Genomic DNA, 20,042 nt, shown 5'->3' on the forward strand with positions numbered 1-20,042 from the left:
GCTGCCGCGCTCCGTGCTCGTGCGGACTCGCCCTGCGGATGTTGCGCGCGCGCGCTCGCTGCGCATGCCGCGTCTATTGTGGCCGCCTTCACAAGTATTTACATGTGCGAGACTCGTGTCTCGTCACAGTACCAAAACTAAAAAGTAATGAAATAGAAAGGATAGTTCTTGGGGTACCTTTAGGCCAAATTTTGCCATTATCTGAACTGTCAATCTTTTAGCGGTAGTACCTCCTTAAGAACACATTATTAAAGGCAAAGGCTATTGAACAACTACGTCAAAAATTAATGTAATCGCCTCTGAAATTACTAAAAGTTGTAAATAATATGATTAAAACATATCTAAATTATACTCTAGATTACTCAAATCTCTGCTGTATCTGAAGATAAATACTAAATTGTATTAGACTTTTTTGAGACTTTTTTGAATTATTAATTAAATTTCAGTTAACCCTTTGTTGCATAAAGTAATCCGTGTAGAGATCACTTATTCAAATGATATTTGACACATTCCTAAGGATTTAAATCTATTCAATAGAATAATTCTATAAAATTAATTAATTTATGAATATAATTTTTACAAGTTGATTTCAGTTAAAAAGTTACACTCTTAAATTTTTATGAAGCTAGACTGCAGTACAGAAAAATTGATTAGTATTTTCATTTTTCATGTTTTAACACAAAGTTTTATGGAGGAAATAATCATTTTCAAATATTATAGCCCTAACCGTTCATTTTTTGTCAAAAATTATTCATATATCGAACAATTTTTAAAGAAAAAGTTAGTTGAAAATTTTTATTTCAACGTAGGTCTTATCATGTGAATAAATAAGTTAATATTCGGTTAGTTTACACAAACATCCCAGATCAAACTAAAAAACTGGAATATAAAAGAATAAATTTCTGATATTTATGACGGGCGATATTAGCACGTCATAAGCTCAGCATGCCGCGAGAAGAAAGACTTGTACTAAATTCACACTGTTACAGGTACCAGCGCTGGCAAGGCGGGGAGAGCCGCTGGACGACGCGAGAGAGGCGGAGAGAGAGGGAGAGAGAGAGAAAATTCGGCGACACGCGACTGAGACGCGTGCCGCCAGATACGATCCGACCTTTGAACTGACTCCTCGCGAGACGCTCAGTACTTTCGGGAGATAGCTGTTAGGAGAGTAAAAGTTGAAGTGTGTGAGTGTGCGTGCGTATACGACATTGCGTCTCGCTACCGCATCCGGAACTGCACCGATGGGGTTCCGACTGCTGACAGCGAACATCAGGGCGATACCGGCTAATTGTAAGTGCCAGCTCTCTGTCTCTCTCTCTCTCTCTCTCTCTCTCTCTCTCTCTCTCTCTCTCTCTCTCTCTCACGCTACACTCGCCAGGGCTCTCCTTATCCTCCCTCGTACCTGCGACCTCGCTTGCTCGCATGCAAGCCCTGTATATAGTTTGTCAATAAACGCTGTGACAGTTCCTCAACAATCTCGACAGTCGTTATTTTGCATGTTCCTCCGCGTATACTTGTACCTCGCTCCATCACCGACCCAGCCGCCTCCGCGGGCTTGCGTCTCGCATATGTACGAGATCGCAGCATAACTGGCCTGGCCGGAACCTATTCAGCACTAGGTGTTATCCCGACGACTCTCTTTCTCGAGAATAACAAGGTCTACGGACCTTGATTATAGCGGAGCTGGAAACTGAGCAACTGCATCCAGTACACCGTTATATTGGCGCCCAACGTCTGGGATTAAACAATATTTGTTTAGAAGATTTCAAATTTCGGCATCGCAAGAAAAATAATAGTCGCACCGAAATAAAATCTATACAGCGAACAAAAGCTTATATTAGAGCGAGAACGCTAGTTACACGCTAAGCATAGCGTCGCGCGACTTTGTTGACATCGCGGTCGAGCGAGCTCGCCGCACGAGATAAACAACACCGGTCTCCGGCGTTGTAGACGTTCGACGAAGTCGACGCGGCCGAAATATTATATTACGACTTATTACATTTAGCGTATAAGTTTCGGAAAGAGTTTTTGCCATTCGCTTTAACAGTTGTTGTGGGCGGTTCGTATCTCTGTGTACGTGAATTCGTATTGAGTTTTTTTTGTCACCCTCAAAAATTTTTTTTTTCCTTTTCGTGTTATCTAAATTTTTTTTTGATACGACTTCAAATGTATCGTAGAAAATTTGTTTAGTCGTAGTTAGTAACCGAAAATACGAATTCACAAACAATTATTTTTGTTCTTCTCCTTCTATTGTTTTTGTTCCATACAGTTACTACTATAAGTACGACACATAAGTCGAAGCGAATATTTACCGCGCGCAGTGTAGTCAGTATAGTATAGCATCGCACTGTACATGCACATAGGTATATAGTTGCGTACATACAGTCTGATCTATAGGATAGCTGCGTACGATACATATAGGCATACAGACGTACAGTACAACGCTTACAGTAACATAGGTGGTTTTATACGGCACGCGCTCACGCTATAGAGGTACATACTCACTGAGTATTCCTAAGCGTCCCACACGTATACGGCCCTAGATATAAACATATTACCTGCTTGCCGAATTTAAATTCTAGCGCACCGTTATATAACGCACAGTGAGTAAGACTGTCAATAGTCTCCGAAGCTTAAAGTACACTCTTAAAAATACAGCTGCTCGTAGCTAACGCGTGTAATTCAAACATTATTTTATTTATTTACTCAGTGATTACATCTGTTTGAATTACTTTTCCCCTTATTTTCAATTTGTTACCTCCTGGTGAAATCAAACTTTTCTTTATTAATCGGACCCTCACAATACTAATTAAATATTGGAGGCAGAGGTATTGTTTAAGAGCGACACGCGGAAATAAATTCGAGTTGATTATTATTTTTTTTTTTTTTTTACAAACGCTTATAAAATTTAAGGAGAACAAAGCTTACTCATCTGACGAGCGCTCACTTGTTTCTCTTGTTTGTTGGAAATACAGTGAGTCAGAACCGCGTGAATTTTTTTTTTCTTCTCTCTTTACCCTTTCGTTATAGCAAACCAAAAAGAATTTTTCAGAGGATGGCGCTTTTTCAAGAAGAACTAGATTTACAAATAGAAAACTGGGCGCTTTCCCTGTCGCCATTGGAATTACAAAATAGATTAATCGAACTAGATCTTATTCGGAGTAATTCAAGGCTAGAAAATGTAAGTAGGTTAGCTAGACGACTTCGCGGAGACTACACTGCAGAAGATTTTCAAGAATCAAGTGATCCAATATTTATAGTTAGTTCAAGAAGAGACACAGATCTCCACAGATTAATACAGACAGATAAAACGTTACCTACGTCGCTGAAGAATAGCATAATAGCACGGCGCAGAGGAAGCAGAGTAAACGTGTTCGACACAAATTCGACATTCATAGATGAGTTCGAACCTCTGATTAATAATCCACAACTGTCAAGCATAACGCGAACGGGTACAAGTGTGTTGCCGACTAGCAACAGCACAGCGGCAACGACAAGTACCAGCACAATAACAACGCAAGCACAAGGAACAAGGCAAGCGAATACGCAAATAACGTACTCAAACAATGCTCAGAGAAACGAAGAGTACCTCAGGCAACAAAACGAACAACTGATTAGAATGCGCATTGCAGACGTCAAAGAGAAGGAAGCTTTACGACAACAACTAGAACAGCTCGAACAAGTTATTTTAGACATGGCTGAATCCAGTAATTCGTACACCCCGACGACGCCAGCTGATAGTAGGAAAGTTCGATTTCAAGAGACGCTGGATATTCGACACCCTGAACCTGACGCGCATAGTACGCGATACGCAAGCGAAAACCCGTGGATAATTAATTTAGACGGTACACAGAACTATCAGACTAGGCAAAATCCATTCAGAAGGCAGAGTAACACTCCAGACTATCAAGAGTCTAAGGGGAGGGGCGGATCACCGATTGGTAATAACAATCCATTCCTCAAGCCTGGGGAAACACCATACGCTAATAGCACGAATCCTTTTTGGCCATTTGACGCCACGCAAACGAATCCGTTCAACTACACACCCACTCCTACGTGGACATCACAATCACGTAAAGACATCGGAAAAATCGCCCGAGAATGGAAAATAAAGTTTGATGGCAGCCAAGACACTTGCATCGAAGAGTTCCTACAGAGAGTCAACGAATGCAGAATGTCATCTCATCTAGACGACACCGATTCGCTGAATGCTATGTTGCACGTATTAACGGGGCCAGCACTAATCTGGTGTAGACAACTGCGACACACTTGGTGTACATGGACAGATTTCTGCAAAGCTGCAAGGCGAAGTTACGGAGTCGATCAGGACATCCAAATGCAGCTGTTAGCCGAAGCCCAAGCGCGTACCCAAGGGAAAAAGGAGTCAGTGAAGGAACACATCTTCGCAGTACTGACGATCCTCAGCAGGTTAGATGAACCTCCACCGGTAGACGTACAATTGAAGATCATTTATGACAATATGTTGCCAGAAATTAAGATGATTGTACAACGTAAAGACGTCACAGACTTAGACGCCCTAGTTATGTTAGCGAGGGACGCCGAGAAGTTGGTTCACGATCGAGACAACTACAAGCCGCCACCTACACCGGAACGTAGCCTGCTACCGCATGTCGCCTATAAGGAAAAGCCGGCTACACCAACAGCCACCACTGCGAAAACTCCTAGCGTGAACGCTGTAACAGAACCCGTCGAACCAGCGAGCCCGCTCCAGAGCACGCTAGTCGCGACGGCAGTAAAGGAGGCCCTAGCCCAATTAGGCCTTGCGGGCATTGCTGCCTTTCAGCAGCAACCATCGCAACTACAGCCGAAAGCCATCACAGCGGGTGGAAATAACCCGAAGAACGGCAAGAAGTCGAAGCCGAGAAGTGTCTCTACCGTGACAATTGAAGAGGTAGTAGAGGAGAAAACGAAACGAACGGTACGCAAACCGGATAGTGACCACAATAAAGACCAGAAGGCTCGTGGGCCATATAAGCCCCACGTTAAATGCTATGGTTGCAGTTGGCCACAACACGTAAAAAGTTCGTGCCCAGAATGCTCCCAGAAGTCGAGAAAAGACCAAGGGAAGAAGTGAGTCAGGCCAACACTTCTCCCGAGGCAACAACGGCCTCTAGCGAATCGCTCGATTTAAAGAGCGAGGACGCACTCATGCCGTTGAAGGCCGACGATCCAAGTCCGGAGGATCACCGTCGCTGGTGGGTGCAGGTTGGAATTGCAGGGTTCAGAGTCCGCTCTTTGTTCGACTCTGGAGCTGCACGCACCGCCATTGGCCCGGTCGGCATTCAGATTGCCTCGGCCTGTGGACAAACTATTACGCCCTATAAAGGACCAGGAGCGAAGCTCGCTAACGGCCAGTTAGTGCCGATTTATGGTCACGTCGACCTACCCTTTGACGTACAGGGTCGTCGAAAAGTACTGAAAGTCATGATCATGAGCGAACTTGATTCCTCCTGCATTTTAGGGACGGATTTCATCCGTGCATTTGGCGCCACGCTTAGACCTCGTCAGAATGTCCTAGAGATTGAGGGCACGTCGGAGACTATCCCTCTGGAGTTATCTAGTCTCACTGACGGCGAGAGTAATGCCCTGGCGGCCATTGGCCTAGTTGATGTTACGCCGCGGCAGCGTAACCATTTAAACGAACTGCTGGATAGGTGGCTACCAGAGAACGAACAACCACTTGGCTGCACTTCATTGATCATGCACGCCATTGATGTGGGTTCCGCTCGACCTATCAAGCAGAGGTACTACCCCGTGTCGAAGAAGATTGAGGAGGAGATACATAAGCAAGTGTTGGAAATGCTAGAAGCAGGAATAATTCGACGGTCGAACAGTAAATGGTCGAGCCCCGTAGTCATGGTGCGAAAAGCCAATGGATCCTACCGGTTTTGCATAGACTACCGTAAACTCAACGCCGTTTCCAAGGCCAGTGCGTATCCGCTTCCTTTCATGGACTCCATCCTTAGCAAATTGCAGAATGCTCGTTACATCTCGACGATCGACTTGAGTAGTGCCTACCACCAGATCCCCATGATGGAGGAAGACATGCACCTCACGGCATTTACGGTGCCCGGACTCGGACTTTTTGAGTTCACCCGGCTTCCTTATGGCGTGGTTGATGGCCCTGCGACGTTCCAACAGCTTAGCGATAAGATTATCGGGCCTGAGATGGAACCTCATGCTTTTTCGTACCTGGATGATATTATTATCACTACCGACACGTTCGAAGACCATTTACATTGGTTAGAAGTCGTACTCAAGCGGATCAGCGATGCTGGACTCACGATTAATTGGGAGAAAAGCAAATTCTGTTGCAGCGAGGTTAAGTACCTTGGGGTGATGGTAAATCGAGATGGCTTCCGTCCCGATCCGGATAAGGTTGCTCCAACGGTTGATTCAGACGGATGCTAGTGACACCGGCCTGGGTGCAGTGTTGACTCAAGTCCATGATAGCGAAGAACGCGTGTTAAGCTTTGCGAGCCGCACCCTGTCAAAAGCCGAGAGAAATTACTCTGTCACTGAACGCGAATGTTTGGCTGTATTGTGGGCGATACGCAAATTTAGAGCCTATGTTGAGGGTTATCACTTCCAAGTTATTACCGACCACAGTAGTCTGAAGTGGCTGCGTAATATGCGTAACCCCAACGGTCGCTTAGCTAGGTGGGCTCTCGAATTGCAAGCCTATGATTTCGAGATTATCCATCGAAAGGGCTCATTACATTGCGTACCAGACGCCTTATCCCGAATGTACGAGGATGAAGACGAGAATACGCCCTTAGCCACCCTCGGTATAGGAGGAAAATTTACAGACGACCCATGGTATACTGACATGTGTGCCAAGGTAAGGGAAAACTCAACCGATCATCCAAACTGGAAGATTTCGGAGGGCAGACTGTATCATCTACGTCCTGATCCTCTCTTAGACGATATCCTAGACGAACAGGACGAATGGAAAATGGTTTTGCCACCAGAGAAGACCGTAGAAGCGATGCGGGAATCGCACTGCGAGCCCACAGCTGGTCACTTGGGCCGCCGCAAGACTTACGAGCGAATCGCACGATACTTCTACTGGAAGGGAATGTATAGAGATGTAAGTAACTTTGTTCGTACTTGCACGGTCTGCCAGCAGTGCAAGGTAGAACAAGCGTTACCCGCTGGGTTAATGGGTCAGAGAAGAGTCCCTGGACCCTGGGAAATTGTCGCCGCTGACATTATGGGTCCGTTCCCCCGGTCGACTCAAGGTTACCAATACATCCTCATCTTCTTAGATGTTTTCACGAAGTGGATCGAAGTCATCCCAATTCGCAAGGCGGATGGAAAAACGATCCGGAAAAACCTAAATGAACGTGTTATTCTACGTTTCGGAGTGCCCGAGGCATTTTTATCTGACAACGGGACGGAATTTCGAAACAAGGTGCTAGCCCAATTTCTTAAAGAACTGAGGATACAACATCGAACTATCCCACCGTATCACGCTCAAGCCAACCCGGTAGAACGTGTCAATCGCACTTTCAAGACAATGATTACGACGTTTATCGAAGGTGAACACAGGTCCTGGGATAAACACATTCCCCAACTAATGTTTGCATACAACACGGCTATCCAAGAGACCACAGGTGTTAGTCCGGCCTTTCTAAATTTTGGACGGCACTTAGAGCCACCCCACACAGCCGCCAAGCAGAAGAGATTCTCAAGAAAGAAGAGGCAGAAGAACAAGCCATCAAGGACTGGGAAGATAGAATGCAACGTTTGTTGGATCTGCAAGTCCGTACAGCGAGACACGCACAGAGAGCTTCTGAAAAACAAGCAACTTACTATAACGCGAGACGCAGACAATCCGAGTATCAGGTCGGTGACCTAGTCTGGAAGCGTAATCGCATTCTTTCGTCCGCTCTATTAGGCATAAATGCGAAGCTCGCGCCGAAGTTTGCTGGCCCATTCAGAATTACGGCCAAAATTGGACAAGATGTGTACACCCTCGAGAACGACAAAGGTGACAAGTTCGAAAAGATACATGTAGTCGATTTGAAGAAATATGAGGACGACGAAGACCCATCGAGCGACGAAGAACCAACAGACACCGCAACGACGACTGCGAATCCACAAGATGCTGCCCCGGCTTCGACTAATACGTCTGTAAACGTGAAAGCGCCACGTAAGCGAGGTAGACCGCGGAAGACGCGCATCGTTGTTAACCGTGCGATAACTAGAGTCACGCGCGGAAAGAAAACTAGCGAACCACCTCCTAGTATCGAGAATGAGGAGGTAACCCCGTTAGTAGTACCCCTGAAAAAGCGAGGTCGCCCAAAAGGTTCCGTGAACAAGCGAGAGACTCCTCCTGTCCTGTCCCCTCGTCGTACTCGGTCCAAAAGACCCTCATAAACTTCCTAGAACTCCCTCTTATTGACCTTGCAGATGATGCCGTCAGACCCCAGCTGGATCAGAGTCGTGGAGGGGGGCCGAACCCGCTGGGTTCAGATAGAGGATCTGCCTCTACCACCGACTCCTGACAGCACCACATCGGCGGGCGCTACGCCCTCCACTACGGCAAAGACCCCCTCGACAGACCACGGCTCCAACGCACCAGCGCCCACGAGAACACCCGAGGAGGCCTGGGAGGCCACCAAGAACCAGCTGGAGCAAGCCAGGGCGCTGAAGAGGGAAGCCCTCAAAGCCGAGGAGGAGGCCCTCGACGACTTCCTGGAGAAGTTCGGAGAGGACGGCCGTGCGCTCGCGGGTAACTACCCGAAGCTAGTGGCGGACGAGCGCGACGTCAGACGCCGCCGCCAAGAATACGTCGAGGGGAGGAAAAAGCGCCGCGCAGCCGAGGAGGCCAAGGAAGCGCTTCAGCAGCGCATCGAGAAGGGAACCCGCTTGGTTGAGGAGCTCAACCAATCCCACGAGGACCGGCGACATATCGGTCACCCTCCCCCCAAGCTCCTGGAAGAACTGCGACTCGCTAGGCTCAACCTAGCGCTGTTGAAGGGAGAGAAAGCACCACAGTGCTACATCTGCGGCATGCTAGGTGTGGAGAGGGGCAGAGAATGCCCGAACGCCCGGAACCACGGGAATTTGCTGCGCCTCGCTCGTCAAGCGGCGGGAAGAAACACCCTAGAATAAGGGCCTAAGGCTCTTCAAAATTTTTTTTTCTCTCTTTTCTTCTATTTTTTTCTCCTACTCCCTTATTTATTTATTTTTTTCTCATTCTCTCTAAATACAGTTTCCTTCAATAAATAAGCCTCTTCAAAAATTTTTCCGTCTCTCAATGTTGATTTATTTACCCTTCCTTACTAACCTTTTTATTGCATGCTGGCGAGTTTTATAGAGTGAGAGCTGGTACACCTGGCGGTTACCCAGCGTCTGGAGGGGGGGTGTATGACGGGCGATATTAGCACGTCATAAGCTCAGCATGCCGCGAGAAGAAAGACTTGTACTAAATCCACACTGTTACAGGTACCAGCGCTGGCAAGGCGGGGAGAGCCGCTGGACGACACGAGAGAGGCGGAGAGAGGGGAAGAGAGAGAGAAAATTCGGCGACACGCGACTGAGACGCGTGCCGCCAGATACGATCCGACCTTTGAACCGACTCCTCGCGAGACGCTCAGTACTTTCGGGAGATAGCTGTTAGGAGAATAAAAGTTGAAGTGTGTGAGTGTGCGTGCGTATACGACATTGCGTCTCGCTACCGCATCCGGAACTGCACCGATGGGGTTCCGACTGCTGACAGCGAACATCAGGGCGATACTGGCTAATTGTAAGTGCCAGCTCTCTCTCTCTCTCTCTCTCTCACGCTACACTCGCCAGGGATCTCCTTATCCTCCCTCGTACCTGCGACCTCGCTTGCTCGCATGCAAGCCCTGTATATAGTTTGTCATTAAACGCTGTGACAGTTCCTCAACAATCTCGACAGTCGTTATTTTGCATGTTCCTCCGCGTATACTTGTACCTCGCTCCATCACCGACCCAGCCGCCTCCGCGGGCTTGCGTCTCGCATATGTACGAGATCGCAGCATAACTGGCCTGGTCGGAACCTATTCAGCACTAGGTGCTATCCCGACGACTCTCTTTCTCGAGAGTAACGAGGTCTACGGACCTTAATTATAGCGGAGCTGGAAACTGAGCAACTGCATCCAGTACACCGTTATATATTTCAATAAACCAAAGATAAGTATGGAAAATGAAAATAGTGCTACTTTCCTAACCTATTATAGTGTGACTTTAAAGTCATGCGATCATCCAAGTGTAATTTATGATTTGAAAAATTTTTTTATGTTAGGTTTCAATATGTGGACCAATTAGCATGGCTCTGACCACCCTTTAAGTATGAGAAAAAAATTATTGAAAACATAATTCAACTTTAAAATGAAGTCGAATCAGCAAATTTTCATTGCTAATTTCAATGGTAAAACTGTTTTGTTGCAATTAATCATTATTTTTAAATATTAGTTTATATATATACAATAATTTAAATAATTTCCAACTACTTAAAACGTTGATAAAATAAAAAAAATTGTATTTATTGACTCTAGTACATAATTTACATAAAAATCCACTAACACTAACAAACTAAATTGTATAACAAAATTATATAACAAAAGTATATGACGAAATCGAGTGGATAAATTATAAAAACGTTAACTAATAATTATTTTGTATATTAATTAGTAGTTTAATATAGATATACATATATGAGCTTACGCAAAATAATGATATACATTTTATTTCTACAATTCTAGTTATCCAGACTTTTACTATTAGTTAGAGTCCATGAACCTTCAATCAATTTGAACAAAGTTGTACCTTATTTAGAAATCTCACATGAGATCTCAGGTGAGATCTCATGCCAAAATCTCATCTAACCTGAGACTTTTTTTAAAATTCGAACTTAAAACATTTTTGAAAAATTGCCCGGCTGGAAATAATCATATGAGAATCATATGATAATCTTATGAGAGTCATATGAGCGCCATATGAGAATCATACGAGTCATATGAGTGTCATACGAGGCTCGTATGATACTGTCGACTGAATTCTCTCCTTAGGGGTTGAGGTTGAATCGGAAGTAGACCGGAAGTAGACCGGAAGTAGCCCGAAATTAGACCGGAAGTAGGCAGGAAGTGAACAGTAAGTCATCGGAAAGAAATACAAAATGACCTGAAAGTGAGTGAAAATAACCGGCAATGAACTGGAAAATATGCCGAAAATGAACAGGAAGTGACCGAATTTTTGCGCCACCAGTCAACTTGTTGCTTTGATAATAGGGCGTGCGAATCCATGAAAGTGATTCCTCGAAGGCTGTCTTGCTGATGTTGTGCTCGGTGTTGTAGTATATTGGGTTTCCCTCTATCTCTAAGAGTATCAGCGAGAGTGCTGGATTTTCCAGAAGGTTTGGTAGCTCTGGATCCATGACTTTGATAAGCGTCGAAGATGGACGTCGTATCATGGATGGTAGGCATGTTGATCGTTGCTGTGTTTATCATTTTGGTGTCTCTTCCCATTGAAGTTTCTTCAGCATCTATTATAGTACTGCTCTAGACAGCGCGTCCGCTACGTGATTGTTTCGTCCGGAAGTAAGTGCGAATTTTGCGTTAAATCGCAGTTTGTATTTGAGATGCTTTCCCTGCTTGAAAACGCCGATTAAACTCCATAGAAATTGATGAGATTCACAATTAAAATTGATAAGATTCCTTATCGACTTATATGATGAATTTTAATCCAATGTTTTGCATTATAAAGTCTCGATAAAATCTGATATTAATCGATATAGGTCTACAAAACTAGAACTACGAAAATATCGTCAACATAGTCTTTAGCAAAGGGCAGCTTTCGCAGGGTGTAGTCCATGGCACATTGCATGGTCTGGGTTGCGTTTTTAAGACTCACAGATGTTCCCAAGAACTCATAGAATCCGAATGGCCTCGTTACAGCTGTCTTTTTAGTGCTTTTCTCATCGATCGGAATTTAGTAGAAAGCTTTACGTAGATCTATAGTTGAAAAAACATTTTCAGGGCTGCTTTGAAGTAGATCCTCAATGATAGGTAAGGGGTAGTGATCTGGAATGGTGATGGCGTTCAGTCTACGGTAGTCGCCCGTGGGTCTCCAGGTGTTTCCCCTAGGTACCATGTGCATCGGGCTTGTCTATTTGCGAGATCCTGGCCTGATGATGCCTTGGTCCAACAGCTCTAAGAAGATGTTTTGCGCTGAGAGAACATTGATTCCGAACTTTGAAGATTGCAGTTTCTCACCCATCAACCTGTGGTATCGTTCTGCGACAGGTGGTCCTGTCGAGTTAATGTCGTGTTTTACGTGAAGATGTCCGAAAATTTCTTAAGCAGGGCAGCGTACTTCTTGGATAGTAACTCATTGTGCTATTGAAAAGCCTTAATGAGCGATATTGTGCGTACTGCTGTTTCTTTCAAGATTCCTTGAGACGAGAGGAGCATCTTGGCTTCGATGATTTCTCGTTTCTTGACATCCACGATGAAGCCATGCTGAATAAGAAAATCTACTTCTAGGATGGCGTAGGGTATATCTGCGACAATCACTCCCCAAACGAATTTGCGACTTAGTCCGAGGATGAGTTCTATTGGAAGCGTTCTCTAAGTAGAAATTCACGATCGGTTAGCAGTGTGTAGCGTTAACACTGCTTTTCTAGTGGTCCCTTGATAGGAGATGTTGTTGGCACGATAGTTGCGATAAATCTTGTGTCTACTAAGAATAAAATTGAAGTACTTGGATCCCTTATGAACAGGCGGTTCTTCTGAAGCGTTTCACCAACCTCTGTCGCCCCGATTAGCAGGAAACGTTGTGGGAACGTTGCTACTATGTTGCACTGGAAATCAAAGAACCTTCCCTTAAAGCGAAAAAAATGTTAATAGAACGAAAATAGAGCGAAAAAAATGTAAATAGAAGGTCAGAAAGTCAAATTTCGTTGACAAGTGAACGTTTCCAAAATGTTTTAAAATTAAAAGGTTAAAGACGTTGCCGGAACGTTGCGAGAAGGGGCTATTAGAACGTTGATTCTTCATTGCAAGAACGTTTCTAAAAGTATGTGAACGTATGTACGGATGAATTTAGTACGTCAATTAATATGTAGATAGCGTATCCAAATCCACAAGTTAAGTAATTCTCTAAAGTCTATAAAGGAAAGTATAGAAGATATAGTAGTAGGGTGGGAGATGTAGTGGTATATTTTCATTACAGTATTTCATATAAACTTATAATATACTTAAAATTATATATGTTAATATTCATGTAACAAAATTTTTATTTAAACTTTCGTTGCACGAACGTTTCCAACGCGCTTTTAATACGTTTAGAAAACATTGCTAAGTTCTACAACGTTCTATCAACGTCTCTAACCCAACTCCACAGAACGTTTAGGCAACGTTTACTTATCAACGAAGTGTGACTTTTTGACGTTCCGGGAACGTTCTGGCAACACTTTTTTGCTTTAGGGAAACATTCTTTAGTCCCCAGTGCAACGTTGCAGTGACGTTCCTACAACGTTTCCTGCTATGTAAGGCCTGAGTCAGAGTAGGCAGCTTGTTTATATTCCCAATGTAGACGATTAGTAGCTGCATAGCTTCGTGCAGTTGATTGCGTTGATGGTGCCATATTTGTTGTGGTACCAGCACCAGTCTGGACGGTTCACTAGTGAGCGCCCTCTTTGGCGAGAGTTGTTGCGATGCTATCAACCTCGCGGGTAAGATTGCTATTCCTAGAAGAAGCACTCTAGGTGATCCTATTATAGGGTGACAAGCAATACCTAAGTGTTATGCTCGATAAGTTTGTCTGCAGCCTTTAGGAGTTCTACAATGGAGTCAACCTTGAAAGCGCTAAGGTACATTTAAGATGGTTTGGGAAGAAGGGCTAGCTACATCACCTTGAGCGCCAGGCTCAGAATTTTGTCTCGAGTCGTGCTCTTCAATTTTTCCTATAGTTGCGACGACTCGTTGTTTCCGAGCACTAGATTGATGAGGATTGGCTTTGTTTGAAGGAAGATAGTGTCGCGTCTTGATAAAAATAACGTCATGGCAAAGCGTCGTGAAGCCGCGTCGAGATGTCGAGTTCTTGAGGACAGATTTCGAAAGTATGCATAAAATATTTCTGGGGCTCTTCTTTAGATTTACTTCCTTATTTTCTTCCGTTGGGCCACCACTTTGGAGGTAGATTTCCTTACCAGAAGAAAGAGGATTCGGATACGCACAGTAGGCCTCAAAATAATCTGATTGATTTATTGATTAAACCGGTGAAAATCTGGAAAACTGGAAAATTAGGCATTTTTTCTAAAATTCATAACTTTGTCACTTATTAAGATTAATAAGAGATGCAATTCGACACGGAAGTAGATAATTATATCAACTTTAAGTGTGCAAAAGACAGGCGTTGTCGAATCATTAGTTTTTGCACGATTGCAGTTTCAAATTTTTATACATTTGTTTGCCGGGAACCTGCTTACGTTAATACTGATTTTAATTCTAATAACGGCTGAGTACATATAAAGGCATATGAAAGTGGTGGGGGCAGGAGAAGAAGCGTAAAGAACGCCGCATCTTCCACTCATTTCTCACTTAAGAAATTATGCCAAATCATTACATAGCAAATACGTGATAGATCGTATGATGCATCGCGTACTTTTCCTCTCCAGGGTTACAATAATCGAGAAAAAAGTAGAGAAGAAAATGTTTGCTAAGAGAAAACAAGAAGGTGCTACTTCTGAACTCGTATAGACAAGACCTCATTATGGTCGTTGTGAATCTCGAGTAGCAAGAAGTGTTGAGAAATAAATAACTCGGAACACAAATTAAAGAAAACCGTTTTATCGATAAAAAACAAAAGGCAATCCGCGATCAACTTCTGTGTGTATGTGTAATACAATTAGAATGTTTTATTTCCAACATTCCCTCTAAAACTTTAAATTGTATATAAAAAATAAACTAATGTTTGAATAGACCCAGTTTTTCGCGTAAAAATTCAAATCTTGGTCGTGGAAGTGGCTTCGTGAAAATGTCGGCTACTTGGTCCATTCCAGGAATATGCTTGACTTCGAGTTCGTCTTCTTCGATCTTCACCCGAATAAAATGCCATCTAACATCAATGTGCTTCGATCGTTTGTGGAATATTGGATTCTTTGCTGACTCAATGGCACTCATGTTGTCTACTCTGAGAACAGGAACAGCATTTAGCAAACCTAATTCATTGAAAAGTCGGCGCAGCCAAACGACATCTTTTGCAGCCTCGCTTGTCGCTATGTATTCAACTTCAGTGGTGAATAGGGAAACGCTGCGTTGCCGCTGACTTATCCAAGTGATAGCTGCCCTACTAAATTTACAAACAATACCACTTACAGACCGACGAATTGATGGGTTGCTTACAAAGTCTGCATCGCTGTATGATTCTAACACATCTGTCGAATTGGCTTTATATTTAATATCAAAGTCAGTCGTATCATTTAAATACCTAAAAATACGCTTTATTGCTGCCTAATGTTGTACTTTAGGTTTCTCAAGAAATTGCGAAACGTAATTGACAGCAAAAGCAATGTCAGGTCTTGTCACGACTGCTAAATACATCAGAAGGCCACTGCCTCTCAATAAGGTACGTCCTTGGACAAATACTTCACCTTTTTATGTGCATGCTTCTCAATTGTTGTCGATACTGGATTCGAAGTGTCCATTTTGAATCTTCCAAGAATGTCAGTCGTGTATTTCTTCTGGCTAATAAAAATTGAATTCTCCCAAGCGTTCAATTTTCATATTCAAAAAATATTCAATCAGTTCAAATGTAACCTGAAATTCGGCTTTTAAATGATTCAAAAATTTTTCAACAAGTGTTTTGTTATTCGATGCAATCAATCCGTCGTCAACGTAAACAGCTACAATCAGTGTCTCCGATAATTCTATAAAACAAAGATGGATAAGCCGAACTCTGTTGTAAGCCAAAAGAAGTTAAAGCCTTCATAAACCGCTTGTTCCAGCATCTCGATGTTCGTTTAAGACCATACAAGCTTTTCTCGAGCTTGCAGACACGATTAGTTCAAATCCATCTTCAAAACCTTGCGGTTGCTGCATGTAGATTTCTTTGTCAATATTATCATATAAAAATGCCGTTTTAATATCAAATTGATAAAGCTCTAATCGTGTATTAGCTGGAATGCTAATTATCGAACGTACCGTATCTAAACGTGTAACAGGACTAAACGTCTCGTTGTAATCTATTCCCTCTTTTTGACTTAAACCGCGCACTAGACGAGCTTTGTAGCGTATAACCTAACCTTCTGCGTTGCGCTTTTTCTTGAAAATCCATCGGTTAGTGATTGCTTTACGCTTTTCTGGGAGATGAACCAATTTCCACGTTGAATTTTCCGCTAAAGATTTCATTTCGTCTTCCATAGCATTTTTCCAGTTCTTCTTTTCTTCCGACTGTATAGCATCTTTGTAACTTTTGGGCTCGTCAGTTTCGACGATCATTATTTCAACAAGTCGCTCAGATGCTTTCATGTTTGTACGATCTTGCAGCTGTCTCCTAGGTGGTGAAGGCGAAGTCGACGGTGGAATCTCCCAAGACTGATTTTTCGAAGAATCGTCAACATCTGATTGCTCGTCAGTAACATTTTCAGGTTGCAAATCAACAAGAGAATGAGTTTGATTGCGTAAATCACGTTCTCCTCTTGTCGCATCAACTTGCTCGTCTTGCTTGATAGGAAACAAAGGCATAAGTTTTCCAACATTTTCCGGAGAAAAACTTACATCGTTACTTCGAACTACACAATTTTCATTTTTTAACCATACACGAAATCCAGCGTGTAGTCAGAATAACCAAATGTACCTGTTTTCCAGTGAAAATTTCGTAAGGTGTTTTTCCCTCCACACTACTAGGACCAGTTCGATTGAGAATGCAAACAGCAGTATTCAACGCTTCAGCCCATAAGTTTTTCGGTAAGTTCTTAGCCAAAAACATCGTGCGCCCCAAGTCCATAATAGTTCTATTCGTACGTTCAGCACAGCCGTTTTGCGGTGGAGTGCCTGGGTTTGATATAGCCAACAAAATTCCAATAGTTGCCATCATTTTCTTGATTATACCGTTGTCAAATTCTCCGCCGCCATCGCAATATAAAACTTTCATTGGTCTTCCGAGCTGAGTTTTCAATAATTGTATAACCTCTTCAGTCTTCCCTGACGCTTCTGATTTTTCTTTTAGAAATAAAATTATTCTCATTCGAGAATAATCACAGGTAAAACATAACATATATCTCGCTCCGCCCATCGAAACGCATTCCATTGGTCCGCACAAATCGGTGTGCATGATTTCACCTGCTTGCGTAGCACGTTGCGTGCGCTCGTAGTAAGAGTTGCGAGACTGCTTACCTTCGACGCAAGCGCCGCAGAAAAATTCATCATTGATGAAATCGATGTTGTATTTCTTCAGTACCTGTTTGACGTGAACTTTGTTTTGATGGCCTAGCCGTTCATGCCAGATCTGCAAAGTCTCTCTTGATGCAACATTAACCTCGCTTATGCATGATTTTTCCGGCTCTACCACCCTAATCAGCATCTTGTATAGCCGACCGTCGCGAACTCCTCGAGCTTTGACTACGCCATCTCGTACAAATTCGCAGCCGTTCCTCGAGGAAACAAAAAAAAGTCCTTTTTCCGTCGCAGTGATGACTGAAAGCAAATTTCGGCGTGCTTGGGGTACATACAACACATTTTTCATTGTACATAATACCCAATTTTCGCCAACAGAGGCTTCAAACTTAATTGAGTTCTTTCCAACAGCATCCATCGTGCTATTGTCACCAACGTATATCTTACTTGGTACTTTGAAGTGCTCATATGTGGAAATAAACTCACGGCGATGAGTGATGTGATCCGTTGCACCGCAGTCTGCAATCCAGCAGTCCTGTTTCTCACATGACAAAGTATCGCAGATAAAAGCTTCGTCGTTTTTATTTTCCTTAGGAGCTTTGGAGTTGTTGTACTTGACTTTGCTCGGACGTTCGTTGCAGAAATGTCCATAACCCTGACATTTATAGCACTTGAGCTTGGATTTGTCCTTCTTATTAGCTCTAGCATTTTCTGTGGACTCATTTGACTTTTTCGAAAAATTAGTCTTACCGAAGTCATTCCTCTTACCGTGATAAAAGTTATTTTGCTCACTTTTTCCATGAGCTTTCATTTTACTCGTCAATAGCTGATCATAATCTGACATGTTCCTATGTAATGGACGGAGAGGAGACGAGTCGGAAAGCGAAATATATATATTGGATCCCAGAAATATTATCGTGTAATTATATGGGATCCCAGAAAAATTTCTCCTTATTATTCGGAATCCCAAAGGAAAAATATTTGTTTTTCTGGGCCTACATAGCATTTTATCTGTGACCGTCAATACCAGTCCTGGAGTTATCTGGGATACAAAAACTAGTGATCCGCCATTCTTATTCCTTGTGATGTGCCACCATGTTATAGGTATAGCATTTATATACATGTTAATTTAAAAAAGTATACTACAACATAAACAATTTATATACAACATAAATAAATATTATACTTTAGTGTTTGTTATAAATGTTGTAACATAAAACGTGTACTCTTATCATATGTTGTAATGTAAAACGTGTACTTTTATCATACAATTTTATGGTTTCAATTTAACATATGATAAAATCACTCAATAAAAATGTAATAACAGACTAATAACTCTTCGGATTGTTACTTAAAAATACAACGAGTTATTATATGTTTTTATTGTATGATTTTATCATATGTGTAATTAAAACATATGATTATATAACTATGTTTTTATCAATATGTTTTTAACATATTGATAAAAACATATGATTATATAACTATGTCTTTATTAATATGTTTTCAACGTATTGATAAAAACATAGGATATAATAACTCCTGGGGCTTGATACTCTAACTGTGTGGTGCTCACATAGATCACACAGTTCACTCTTTGTAGGAGCAATTCTACGAGAAGTCGGGCACTTCTCGGTCACAAAATCTGGGTCTTGTATTTTTGAGGGTACACTCACTGGATTAGTTTTTCACTTTGATTAGGACATATAAAATATGAAGAAAAAGAGTAATTACTAATTACGAAAAATCAGCTTATTGACTATAAACACTACCACCACGGGCCGAGAGGCGCTGTAGTCGCTAAATCAATACGGCTTATCAAGTATACAGATTACCATATGTCTACATGAGATTTTTGTACAAAAACACGTACAATAAATTATAAGATACTGTGATGATGTTGCAGTTGAAATCAGATACAATTTTTGCGTTTACGAAATACTACGCCATCATCACTTTTCGGAACGTTGTGAGAACTCAACTATGATCTTTATCTATTTTGGAGCTACAACTGTGCCCACAGCACTTATTTTTCTTCTTTGATTTTCGACACTTAGATGAAAATTCCATCTTTTTAATGCTGTGACTACTTCAAAACCCGATTACAAACATTATCTTATCAAAAAATTATGAATATAATAATATATATTTAATTTAAGAGCAAAATACTATTTATTTTCTATTCAACAACATCGCCAAGTATACCATTACAAACGCCATGATTGTGAGTTCGCGAAGCGGCCATCTAGTCTCACATTGCGATTTTAAAGTTCTAATATTTCGCTCTAGATAATTTATTACCTAGCTGAACAAACAATGTTTTCTCCAGATTTAATAGATAGCTGAGCCCGAGATATTCCTTATCAAAAGTTATAAACAATTTGAAATAGGATTAAATTCATCAAAAATACAAAAAAATGCTTAAAAAGCATCTTTTCATACAAAAAATTGCTCATAACTTTTGATAGAGAATTTTTAACGATTTTTTTTTATATTGAAGATTTCGGGCTCAGCCAGGTAAAAAATTGCCTCGAGCGAAATATAGGCTAATTTTTGGTGATTGGCAATTGGCCTGTAATTGCTTTCTTCCTAAGGAAGCCTTGTAATAGTAATTTTTGGAGTTTGTGTATAAACATGTAGGAAGTGTATTTT

The 20,042-nt window shown here is 42.2% G+C and overlaps 1 protein-coding gene and 1 long non-coding RNA gene across 7 annotated transcripts in view; one reads left to right on the forward strand and one right to left on the reverse strand.

Annotated features, from left to right (window-relative positions):
* Positions 1–20,042, reverse strand: part of LOC107981362 (TRAF3-interacting protein 1) — a 332,027-nt gene that overhangs the window by 258,428 nt on the left and 53,557 nt on the right. The gene's annotated exons all lie outside the window — the stretch shown is intronic.
* Positions 958–9,919, forward strand: LOC116416441. Its single transcript, XR_004226871.1, has 2 exons — positions 958–1,307; positions 9,787–9,919. It is a non-coding gene; the product is annotated as an uncharacterized LOC116416441 (long non-coding RNA).

This window comes from Nasonia vitripennis, assembly GCF_009193385.2.
Source record: "Nasonia vitripennis strain AsymCx chromosome 2 unlocalized genomic scaffold, Nvit_psr_1.1 chr2_random0005, whole genome shotgun sequence".
Classification (NCBI taxonomy): domain Eukaryota; kingdom Metazoa; phylum Arthropoda; class Insecta; order Hymenoptera; family Pteromalidae; genus Nasonia; species Nasonia vitripennis.